This window comes from Mobula hypostoma, chromosome 9 (genome assembly GCF_963921235.1).
Source record: "Mobula hypostoma chromosome 9, sMobHyp1.1, whole genome shotgun sequence".
In the NCBI taxonomy this organism is placed as follows: Eukaryota; Metazoa; Chordata; class Chondrichthyes; order Myliobatiformes; family Myliobatidae; genus Mobula; species Mobula hypostoma.
This window is the reverse complement of record NC_086105.1, coordinates 12,176,027-12,188,993: the sequence shown is the minus strand read 5'-3', so window position 1 is coordinate 12,188,993 and position 12,967 is coordinate 12,176,027. Positions and strand designations below refer to the sequence as shown.

Sequence of the window (12,967 nt, the reverse complement as noted above, 5' to 3'; positions counted from 1 at the left end):
TTTAGCCCAATTCAGTGGCTGTCTTAATTACCTGAAGTTTCATGGAAATAGTTTAAGCAATATAAAAAAGACAAACTGTGTAACAAATTGAGTATTATCAACAGAAAAATTCATCCAGTATATGCAATAAACAAAATTTGTCCCGACACCTAGTGCAGATAATGCACTGCCTTCATACAATATTATCAATAATTGCATCCTCCAAATCTTCATCTTCACTGTACCATTCAGGATGATTGTTGATACTTTCAAATTCTTTGTAGTTTCTATCTTGTTGAAGTAGTGAAATAGTTTCATTTTCACTCCTGGCCGGTGCTGGCATCTCCAAGCCTGAATGCTTGAAACCCGCCTTGAGCAAATCAGCTCTGAATTGTCTTACTACATATTTCTCACCCACTATCAGTGACAAAATCATTAATTTTGAACACAAACACATGCAGCTGACACTGGTTAAAAACTGTTTTCGCACCAGGTATGGTATAGCGTCTTGTGGGTACACAAATGCGCACAACTGACACGAGTTAGAACCTTTTAGGCAAGTGTCCTGCCCCAATTAAGTGGCATAGTGTACCAAATAAATGAAAAGAAACCCACCCATTTTCTCAATTTGTTTTTGTTTTTCAAGGGCTGTCCCAGATAAGCGGCTGCCCCGATTAACCAATGGACCAATTAACCAGAATCCACAATGCTTCTGGCTTATATCGTTTAGGTGATTTGGACAGCCAATAAGGTGCAAGAACTGAGACAGCTGGTAGGATGATAGGAGCTGAGACTTTTTAGTCTCAGTATTGTCTTGAGGTGCTCACTTTCGATTTTCCTCTGGTTTGCTTTATTAGGAAAATTCCAATTTATGGACTTCTGAATTCTCCAACCAATTAATCTTCTTGACATCTTATTTCTTTCTCCATCTAGCCTTCCCAAGACACTCGTAAATCATGAGTCATTCTCTGCCTGAACAGCGGAGCAAACAACGTTGAACAAATCATAGATGGCAGATTTTGAAACATGATGCAAGCATATATACATTACAATGCATCATGTGAGAAAGGAGAATAAGAGTGATTTACAAAAAGCTGACTTTATAGTACTTCACAATCAAAGCCTAGAGCTGGGGGTGCTTTGTAATCAGAATGACTCAATGGAAGTTAAGGAAATCAACTTTTATGAGCTGGGTGTCTACTCTTGACTTGTAACCCTCTATCTCTTCAGCAAATACACACTTTTCAAGCATTGCCCCTTCAATCTATATTTATGACAGATACCACTAAAGTCTAGATTCTCTCTCTGTAATTCTTCACTTTTTCTTTTCTCTGAGTACTTCATAGGAGAGGAGATTTGGTGAAGAAGACACCTCAAAGTTTACCCCATAATGGGTGCATGCTGTTAGAGTGTATTCTGGAGTTATGGAATATAGCAAATATTAATTTCAGCAGCAACCAGTCTTCAGATTTGAATGTGGATCGTAGATTAACTTTAAAATGTACCTCAGAACAATGACCTTCCTGGATCTGCAGACAGGGATCAAGTGCAAACCAATAAACACCTCAGTGATCATGAAATACCCCACTAACCTGAGATGTCTGCATATGCATGAATGCAGCTCAGAAACAGCTGTGATTATCAATCATTTTGGGTGTTTGAAGTGTTGGTGTAAGGATCTAGGTGTTGGAAAATTATCTGTTACTCACAGAAAGCATTGGGAATATATTGTAACTATAGAAATTGCCCTGCTGTTAACTTTGACCTTTAGCATTTAAAAATGCGCTGTTAGGTTGGGGAGCCTCTCTCCAGAATGACTCCAAATACTGTCAGCTTCTGAGTGCGGAATAAAAACTTTTATACTACCAGCTGTGTATCTCTCTGGTGGCTTTTGTTGACAGTCACAACAATGCCTCCCAAGCATTAACGTGGACTTTGATACTTTATCCAGGATAAATAGGGTCTGCTCCTGTTGATATTCAAAGACCAGGCACCATCTAGCATCTCAGCTGGCTGACGGGTAGAACCGTTTCCCTGCTTTGCTGAACAGGACAGACATGTGATGTACAGTCATTTAAAATAAAACTGGTTGCTTAATCCAAGCAGTTACATATACCAGGGCGTTAGAAGATGTGCCAAGGAGCTATCTCACAGTGGCTGAAAGCATCACAAAGGACATCAGAAAGGAATGTTCTTTGCTCCTCATCAACTATTTTGCCTCATTTCTTGAAAAGTCAAAGGTTGGAAGGAGTGTTTCTTGCATCTGTATTATTCTATAATTGCAAATATCTGGATACTGCACACAAGTTAGCATCATTTTACTTAGACATAAATGGACCAAAAACTTTCTATTCAAAGATTCTCCAAGTTGGTGCATTGGTGGTCTGGTAATAGCAAGCCTGAAACCCATTACTCACTGGCCATGAGCATATGCAGAAATGAATTTTGATAAGGGCATGAGATGTCTCCTCCAAGAGGACCACAACCTCGTCGTAGGGTTTGGACGCTTCTGTGCCTCAATGACCTGGAGAGCTATGTTGGCTGGAGTCAGGGCTTTATGCTTTGGCTGATGGTAGGGTCACCTATGCCGAAGGGGTCAGAGGGTGGAGGTCAGACTAAGAGTGGTCCACTGGTCCTCCAGGTTCAGGGGTTCAGTTCAGTGCTAACAACCCTGATTGGTAGAGCAAAACTATTATAAAAAGAGCAATGAAGAATCTTTCTACATCTGACTGTGATGGTAATCCTCCAGGACTTCCATGACTGACGGTAATGAAAACCAAACTACTGATATGATGAAGAAACCCCTGAGAATTGCCAGAGATGGAGGACCTTCATTGCTGCCCCAAACACCAGTGGCATAACATATTTGCTTATAATGCCTGCCTGACAAAGAATATAATTTATGCAGCAGCTTGAAAATGTAACTGGTATTGGTTTATTTTTGTCGCGTATACCGAGATACAATGAAAAGCTTGTCTTGCACACTGTTCATACAGATCAAATCTTTACACAGTGCATTGGGGTAGAACAAGTTAAAACAATAACAGAATGCAGAATAAAGCGTAAAAGCTAATGAGAAAGTGCAGTGCAGTTAAATGATCATAAGGAGATAATTACAAGGTCAAGAGCTCATCTTATTGTACTAGGGACTAATTCAACAGTCTTATAACAACAGGGTAGAAACTGTCCTTGAGCCTGGCTACAAATATAGACGACCTTGCTGATTAACAGAACTGGAGTGTGACACAAATCATTAGATCTTTCCTGGAAGGATTTAGTTGTTTGGAAATTCAAGGGAGTTACTTTTCAATTTTGGCATTTATTTGAAACCTGGCACTTTTCAATTGGATTACCTTTTCTATTCACTACCTATCATTATTGAAAATACATAATAAAACAGTAACTGGAAAAGAATTATGACCGTCAAAGCAAAGATTAAGTTAATGTTACGTTACAAATCTTTCACTTATTCATTCACATCAAGAAGAAAAAAATGTAGGTATAACATAGCTACACATTTCAGTTAAGATCACCGTTTTAAATTATAATGATGTACACAATTGCAGACATCCCACCCTGCAAAAACTCATTTCAGGGAGGTAGCACCATCAATTTGCGGGAGACTCCCGGAACTTCCGGGAGAGATGGAATGTCTGCAATAGAGTAGCTCCTTAGCAGCTGGCCAGCTAGTTTAAATAACGTTAGCTATGCTAATGAACGAATGACACCTGTTAAACTCACCTCAACACGTCTTTTACAGTCTTAACCCACCATGGGCAATAGAAAAGTCACTGTTGCAAACAGTGCAGCGAGCAACAGTGTCATTATTTTTGACCTCTATTAGGCAGGAGTACACTTTAGTGTAGTCTGGGGTGACATGCATTTTATATTTTCTTTTTTTGGAACACTCTGCCATGGCGCGCTCTCTCTCTCTCGCTCGCTTGCTCTCGCTCTCTCTCTCTCACTCGCGGGCTCTCGCTTGCTTGCTCTCGCTCTCTCTCTCTTGCGTGCTCTCACGCTCACGCACTCTCTCTCTCTCTCACTCGTGCGCTCTCTCTTGCTTTCTCTCTGTCGCTCGCTCGCTCTCAAAAAAATTGATTTCCGTGATATTGTATATAATTTGCGGGCACCAGGGAGCCACTCCCTGAACTTCTGGGAGAGGTAGGATGTCTGCAATTGTGATTCATTTAGCTATGAAGTTCTTATCGTGTACTTTTCACTGGCACACTGCCATTGCTCAGCTGTAGGCACATAGGCTTATTCTGATCACTGGAAGAGGTGGATAATTTATAATTTTGGTCAATTGACTTTATTATTGACTTTATTTCCCTTAAGATTTCTCTTTAAGGCTTATTTCACGTGACAACCTATGACTAGTGTAGCAACAGAATTTGGCGCATAAATTTCCAGAAGGGGTAGGTTGGAACGGAAGGTATTGGCTCGCTTTTTAAACTGTTTCTTGAATAAAATCTTGTCTTAAGTGACCTTTGTTGATATTTTAAATTCGGAATTGTTTCCTCTATTTCGGAAATTGACAAAGGCAGATACTAAGACAGACCTCTGTTATAAAATCTAATTGCTCTGTTGCATCATGTGACCTGTGGATTGCTGGTACTTCCATCCCGCTGCTCTCCCAACACCAGTCTCTCACACGTTCTAAGGGTGGTGATATCTGCATTGAGGAGGTGCCATCCAGGCGAGTGACATGGAAGTTTAGGCACTCTGTCACAGAATGGCCTGGCTCAATTCACTCGACTCAAAAGCTGAAGTCAGGTACCATAATGACATACAGCATCAGCGAGCTGTGCTGAACTCTGCTGCTGCCTGTAAGGAGTTTGTATGTTTTCATTACTGCATTAATGTCCTCTGGGTGCTCCAGCTTCCTCCCGCACTCTAAAGACAGATGCTAATTGATCACAGGGTGAAATTGGGTGGCTCAGGCTTGATGGGACAGAAGGGCCTGTTACCAAGCTGGTTCTCAAAGTAAAATAAAATAAAATAAATCCGCCTTCATAAATTAGGATAACAAACTCCCCAGGGGTCTCACAAAGGCTTTACATAATTGGATTTCCTTTTCACTTTCTTAGAAGAGAGTCACGTGTTAGTGATTAAAATATTGGCGAAAAGTGGATAGGTCTGAAATGCTGTGAGTAAGAACTCATCCTGGAAGGAAGTAATGAAGTCTGTTCTCTTTCCAATTTGTGTGAGACAGCAGTTCTTTGTTCTGGCTGAACGTGAGCAAGGGTCATTGAAGGCCGAAGTCATATGACAGCCTGCTTGAGAACTCACTGTCGGCGACTTTAAAATCAGTTGCCAGTGTGGAAACAGTTTTGTGGGCCTGACCTATGGTACTTGTAGTATGGCTGCCAATAGAATGGATCCAACTTCTGTCCCTGTCGATGCTGCTTCTAGTATTTGATCTTCCTGCTGTTAGAGTGAAGACCCCAGTCTCCTCTCCAGTCGTCAAACCAACTGCCTCCAAACCCAGGCATGTATTAGAATACCACTGCAAAGTATCAGCTAAGCTGACTTCAGTTCACAATCCATCTTTCTGTTTTGCTGGACAAGGTATGAGATCATTGTGGCACGGTGGTCAGCACAACACTTTACAGTACTCGTGACCTGGGTTCAATCCCCAATGCTGCCTGTAAGGGAGTTTGTGCTTTCTTCTTCCTGTGATTGTGTGGGCTTTCTCCGGGTGCTCCAGTTTCCTCCCACTGTTCACAGATGTACCAGTTGGTAGGTTTATTGGTCATTGTGGAATGTCCCTTGAACAAGCTCAGATTAAATCAGGAGATTGCTGGGTGGTGCGACACTAAGAGCCAGAATGGCCTATTCGTGTTGTAGCTCAATAAATAAATAAATATGATAAAACTATCTGCAAAGCCAGTGCCAGATAAGCAACATTCATCACGTGCTGACATTACTCGCTAACTTCCATCAATCCCTAGAGCAAAAACAGTTGGAAAAGTCTGAACTACTTTTTTTCACCGTGTTCTTTCCCACAGAATTGTGCAGTTGCTCATTCTGCAGAAGATCATTCAAAACATAGACGAAAGGACTTGGCCTCTACAGCCATCGGTGGCAATGAATTCCACACATTCACCATCCTCTGGTTAAAGAAGTTCCTTCTTACCTCAGTTCTAAATGGATGGCCCTCTACGTTGAGGCTGTGCCCTCTGGTCATAGATTCAACCACTACCGGAAACATCCTCTCCACACCCACTCTGTCTAGGTCTTTCAATATTTGATAGGTTTCAAGAGAGCCCCACTCTTTGAATTTCTCAGAATAAATCGTGTCATTGGCATTGTACCCGCTTCTTTATTCAAGGAAGTGTATACCACCGGGGTGGTAGGAATAGGGCAGCCAGGAGGGAAATTGCAACTTTAGACAATGTACAGTACATCATAAGGAAGATCTGAAGATATAGAAGCAGAAACTGCTGCATCATTCCATGGCTGATTTATTATCCCTCTCAACCCTATTCTCCTGCCTTCTCCCCAAAACCTTTGATGCCCTGACTAACCAAGAACCTATCAACCTCTGCTTTAAATATACTCAATGACTTGCCCTCCCTCTGGCTAAAGAAATGCTTTCTCATCTCTATTCTAAATGGACATCCCTCTATTCTGAGGCTGTGCCCTTTGATCATAGACTCACCCACTATTAGAAACATCCTCTCCACAGCCACACTCTCTAGGTCTTTCAATACATTCAATATTCAATAGGTTTCAATGAAATCCCCCTCATACTTCTAAACACCAGTAAGTACAGGCACAAAGCCATTAAACACTACCCATACACTAACCATTTCATTTAATTTATTTAAAATATATGTGCACCCTTATTTCAACCGTATGTGGTGTCAGAAATTGAATAAATCATTTAACTTATCATTCTGTTTTCTGGTTCTCTGAATAAATCATTTAACTTATCATTCTGTTTTCTGGTTCTCTTTGATTTTCTCAGAGGAAATTGTATCACTGGCATTGTATCCACTTCTTGACACAAATGAGTCACTTCTACTCACTCGATTCAGTCAGATTTCGGAATACAATCTTCCACATTCTATTTGCATCACTGGAATGTATACTTCCTTTTATATCTCCAACTTTCACAAGATATGCTTAGTCTATATTGGGTGATGTTAACACAGAAACTCTTTGTCGTGTTATCAAGTGAATCACAATTGTATACATCATGTGCTGTCCTACAAACCCTGAGTATAATTCTTTAAAACTCTCTATCACGTTGTCTCTCCTCAGTTGAATCATAACGTTAGTTCTCTCTCACCAGCATCTCTTCCACTCTCTTCTAAGCATTTGGCTGAATTAAGCTAAGTAGCATTTTAAATGTTTTGAACAATAGTTACAGAGTAGTTACTGCCTGTTACATCACTGGCGTTTAGGACAGCAACGAAGGTCCTCCATCTCTGATGGGATTCTCATTGCTGTTTCCCTAACAATTTTTTTTGACTAGTCAGGGTTTTTAGCCCTGAACATAGAAACATAGAAACATAGAAAATAGGTGCAGGAGTAGGCCATTCGGCCCTTCGAGCCTGCACCGCCATTTATTATGATCATGGCTGATCATCCAACTCAGAACCCCGCCCCAGCCTTCCCTCCATACCCCCTGACCCCTGTAGCCACAAGGGCCATATCTAACTCCCTCTTAAATATAGCCAATGAACTGGCCTCAACTGTTTCCTGTAACCTGGAGAACCGGAGGACCACTCTTAATCTGGCCTCTACCCTTTGACCTATTTGGCATGGGTGACCCTAACAAGAGTCATAGCCATGACTCCAGCCAACGTAGCTCTCTGGTTTGCTGGGGCATGCAAGCCTCCAAACCCTACAACAAGTTTGTGGTCCTTTTGGAGGCAATAGTTGCAGAGCAGGAATATAATCTGTTGGGCAGTGTGTGATTATTTTGCAGTTTATCAGTGTCTTTTTGCTGAACTTGAACATGTCTGTAGTACCTGTTTCTTTAATGCTGATTTGACAACTTCTTTCCTTTCAAATCTTTTTATTATTATTATCCAAAATTAACACAAGTACATTGAAGTAAGCAACACTTACAATGTCTCAAGAAAAAAAAACATTATTTTAAGGATTGAAAAATTTTTGGTGATAATGAAAAAAACCCTACTAAGCAAGAAAAAGCCGGGGGAAACCACATTAGGTGTTTAACCCTGGAGTCATGCGTCATACAAAAAGCTTCTAAAGATAAACATCAAACCGCCAGCAAGAAAAAAAAGTACCAAAAATTTACTATTAGATCATGGAGAAAATCTGTCAATTAACTCAAATAATAATAACAAGCAAATGAACCCCATCTTTTCCCAAAATCAGATATAGGTTCAAAGGTTCTAATTTTCTCCAAGCTAAGACATAGCATCACTTGAGAGAACCATTGATTTAACAACTTCTCACAGATCTCCCTGCTGCACCACGTGATGCTCAATACGTGGTGATAAAGTGTGTGTTTAATACTACGTCGTTTCAGAGATCCACTCAATTAGAAATGAACAAAACTTAAGATCTTTATCCAAGTCTGGTTCTCCTGGCAACCATGACATGAAGAAATGAATTCCAATTCTTCCGTAGGTTACTGTATTGAAGTACAAGATCTGACATGTTTCACCTCCATCCATTAAGAGTGAATACTAAGAACTTTGGAAAGGTTTATAGGCTGGTTACCATCCTGTAAAACTGCCTTCCTTTTCTTGGCTCTGCAATGTTGACAGACGATTTATTTCACTACTAATTCTTCAAGATATCTTATCTAAACCGGGCCAATAAATAAAACCTGTATTTTGCCTTTTGCTCACAACACCAGAATTTCTCAGTGTCAATGTCTTTTAAAATCTATCTTCTTAACACATCTGATGTGACAATTCTTGTGTCCCTGTTTAACACAACCTTTTTCCAAAGACTCATTATAAAGTTCATTGTTCAAAATACAGTACATTTATGGCAAAGTATGTATGTATTATAGAACCTTGAGATTTGTCACCTTACAGGTAGCCACAAAACAAAGAAACTCAAAAGAACCCATACAAAAGAAAACCATCAAACACCCAATCTTTGAAAAAGACAAATTATGCAAACAATAAAAGTAAGCAAATAGCATTCCCAACAAAAGAGATAATGCTTAATTCCTTATCTAGACCTGATCACTCATCTGATTCAGTCTGTCCTTTCTATCTTACTTCCCCATCTGCCCATGTGCAAATGATATCCTTTTATGTCTCCTCAGCTAGTCCCATTGTTGGAACTGCAAAATTGTCTAATGGTTTCAGAATGCGAGAATGTGAATATCCTGCGTTCACACCCTGCATCTAAATTCTCATGTGGTAACTTGGCAATGCAAACAGAGCCACATTTTGTTCCAAAACTTTTATATTTAATTGTGTGATCATAGCGTGACAAAAGAATGACTCATTGCATCCGCAGTCAGATTAATGAGCTAGGAACCAAGAATTACCAATAAAGACCTCTAGTCTGTGATCAGAATTAAAAAGTCTGCCCATAGGACCTGATGAAACCTTTCATTCTGAGGTTAGTTATTATCATTCATTTTATTAATGAAATATTGCATATTGAATAATGAATAGTGGCCACTTTATAAGGTACACCTGTACTCATGTTCATTCATGCAAATTCCTCATCCAGTCGTTGCACTGGCAGCTCGTTCTAGATTCTCACCACCCTCTGAGCGAAGAGGTTCCCCCTCATGAGTCCCTTAAATATTTCACCTTTCACCTTTCACACACAGCCCCTAGTTCTAGTCTCACCCAACTCAGTGAAAAAAGCCTGCATGATTTATCCTATCTACACACCTTATAATTTTGTACACCTCTATCAAATCTACACTCCAGGGAATAAGGTCTTAATCTATTCAACTTTTCCCTGTAACTCAGGTACTCAAGTCCTGGCAATATCCTTGTGAATTTTCTCTGGACTCTTTCAATCTTATTGACATGTTTCCTGTAAATAGGTGACCAAAACTTTCCACAATGCTTCAAATTAGGATTCACCAATGTCATAAACAACATCAACATGACATTGCATCTCCTGTACTCAATACTTAGATTTATGAAGGCCAATTTGCCAAGAGCTTTCTTTTCACGTTCAAGGAATTATGGATCTGTATTCCCAGATTCCTCTGTTCTACCATACTCCTCAGTGCCCTACTTCTCCCCGTGTGAGGTGTATCTTAGTTGGTGCTCCCAAAGTGCGACACCTCACACATATCTGCATTAAATTCCATCTGCCGTTTTTCCAGCTGGTCCAGATCCTGCTGCAAGTTTTTATAGCCTTCCTCACCGTCCACTACACTACTATGATGTCAAAATTCCACACGCTAATATTCATTTGCCTTTCCTACAATACTCATTGAAGTATACACAACTCAGAACACCAGTCCTACCCATGCTCAATCTTTCAATTCCTGACTTCGTATGTAAGCTGAACACCATCTTTCCCCACAACTACTCCACCAGCTGATCTGGTGCTCTGGTTCCCTTCCTCCTGAAACTCTAGTTCAAACTCTGCCCTCTCCCTGCAGACTAGCAAACATTCTTGTTAAAGTATTAGTCCCCTTCCAGTTAAGGTGCAGACATGTCCCTTCTATACAAGTCCCTCGTTCCCTTGATCCAAAAATCCGCAGACCTCCATCCAGCACCACCTCCTTAGCCATGTGTTAACCATATAACAATTACAGCACGGAAACAGACCATCTCGGCCATTCTAGTCCATGCCAAATGCTTACTCTCACCTAGTCCCACCAACCTGCACTCAGCCCATAACCCTCCATTCCTTTCCTGTCCATATACCTATCCAATTTTACTTTAAATAACAATATCGAACCCGCCTCTACCACTTCTGCTGGAAGCTCGTTCCACATAGCTACCACTCTCTGAGTAAAGAAGTTCCCCCTCATGTTACCCCTAAACTTTTGCACCCTAACTCTCAACTCACGTCCTCTTGTTTGAATCTCCCCTACTCTCAATGGAAAAAGCTTATCCATGTCAACTCTATCTATCCCCCTCATAATTTTAAGTACCCCTATTAAGTCCCTCCTCAACCTTCTATGCTCCAAAGAATAAAGTCCCAACTTGTTCAACCTTTTTCTGTAACTTAGGTGCTGAAACCCAGGTAACATTCTAGTAAATCTTCTCTGTACTCTCTCTATTTTGTTGACATCTTTCCTATAATTCGGTGACCAGATCTGTACTCAATACTCCAAATGTGGCCTCACCAATGCCTTGTACAATTTCAACATTACATCCCAACTCCTATACTCAATCAATGGTCTGATTTATAAAGGCCAGCATACCAAAAGCTTTCTTCACCACCCTATCCACATGAGATTCCACCTTCAGGGAACTATGCGCCATTATTCCTAGATCCCTCTGTTCTACTGCATTCTTCAATGCCCTACCATTTACCATGTATGTCTTATTTTGATTCGTCCTACCAAGATGTAGCACCTCTGTTAAACTGTATGATCTTCCTAGTTTTTGCCACACTAGCATGTGGCACTGGTAGGAATCCTGCGTTCACAACCTTAGAGATCCCATCCCTTAGCTTAGCACTTAACTACATGAATTCACTTTGCAGGACCTTGCCACCCTCCCTACCCTTGTCACAGGTATCAGCGTTGACAGTGATCTTCAGCTGCTCGCTCTCCCAACTAAGAATGCTGTGGACTTGATCTGAGCTGACCCTGACCTTGGCACCTGTGAGGCAACATACTATCTGGGAATTTTGTTCTTATCCACAGATCCTCCTGCCTAACCAATGAATCCTCTGTCACACCAGCTCACCTCTTTTCCTCCCTTCCCTTCAGAGCCACAGAGCCAGACTCAGTGCCAGAGATCTGACCACTGAGGCTCTCCTCTGCTATGTTACCCCGCCCCCTCACCCCCGCAGCGGTATCCACATAACTGGGGTTGAGGCAAATGACTACAGGTGTAGTCTGCACAAGCTGCCTATCCCCTTTCGCCCTCCTGAATGTCACATAGTTGCCTGTGCCCTGCACCTTGCGTGCAAATACCTCCCTGTATGTCCTCTCCATCAACTACTCAGTGTCCCGAATGATTTAGTGTTCATCCAGCTCCAGCTCTGAATCCTTAACATGGTTTATTAGAAGCTACACTTCTTGCCAGTGCAGTCATTAGGGACACTGAAGGTCTCCCTGCCTTTCCACAGGCCACAAGAGAAGCATTCCACTATCCTGCCTGGCATCCCCACTGCTCTAACTGTGTAATAAGAACAAAAGAAAAATTAAGTGGAAAAAAAATTTACCTCCTCACCGAAAAATGAACTCCCCAATCCGACACCAGACCTCTTGCTTGTTGTCTGGCAGTTGCGCCAATACGATCTGTTATCCAGACAGATTGGTGACACTACTGGTGCCAGATGCTGCGCATCTGAATATAGCTGCTGACAGATTCATGGAAATTTAAGCCATGTCGACCTTTAAATCTTACAGAGCAACTTTCTTCAAGGTCAGCACCGAGTATTGTCACTTAACTGCTGATGGCAAAATCAATTCTGCAATTCCCTTTCATTTCTGTATGGAGTGAAACGGTTTGTAATGTGCTAGAGCAGCTGGGGACTGGTGGTGTGATGGCCTTTGTGAAGGAGAGCACCAAATATAAAGCAGAAACCAGCTGGCTGCTGGATATCAGTTCAAGTACAGGGTCTGGTTCACACGCAGACACTAGAAAGAGAAAAGGTGAACTTTTTGAGCATTTAAAACATTTGTATGAGAAGGAGAAGGAAATCAAAGGTCCATGAATCAGAGGACCAGAGGTGGAGAGAGTCAAGATCTTTAAATTCCTCAGCATTATTACTTTGGAGGTCTTGTCCTGGGCCCATCATATGAGTGCAATTACAAAGAAAACACAACAGCATCTCTATTTCCTTAGGAGTTTGCAAAGCTTCGTCATGACATCTAAAACTTTGACAAACTTCTATT

The 12,967-nt window shown here is 41.2% G+C and overlaps 1 long non-coding RNA gene across 1 annotated transcript in view; it reads right to left on the bottom strand.

Moving 5' to 3' along the window:
• Positions 1–12,378, bottom strand: part of LOC134352311 (uncharacterized) — a 70,570-nt gene extending 58,192 nt beyond the window's left edge. Inside the window, exon 1 of the long non-coding RNA XR_010019368.1 lies at positions 12,292–12,378. This is a non-coding gene — a long non-coding RNA (uncharacterized LOC134352311). The remainder of the gene's footprint in view (positions 1–12,291) is intronic.
• Between the last annotated feature and the right edge of the window lie 589 nt (positions 12,379–12,967).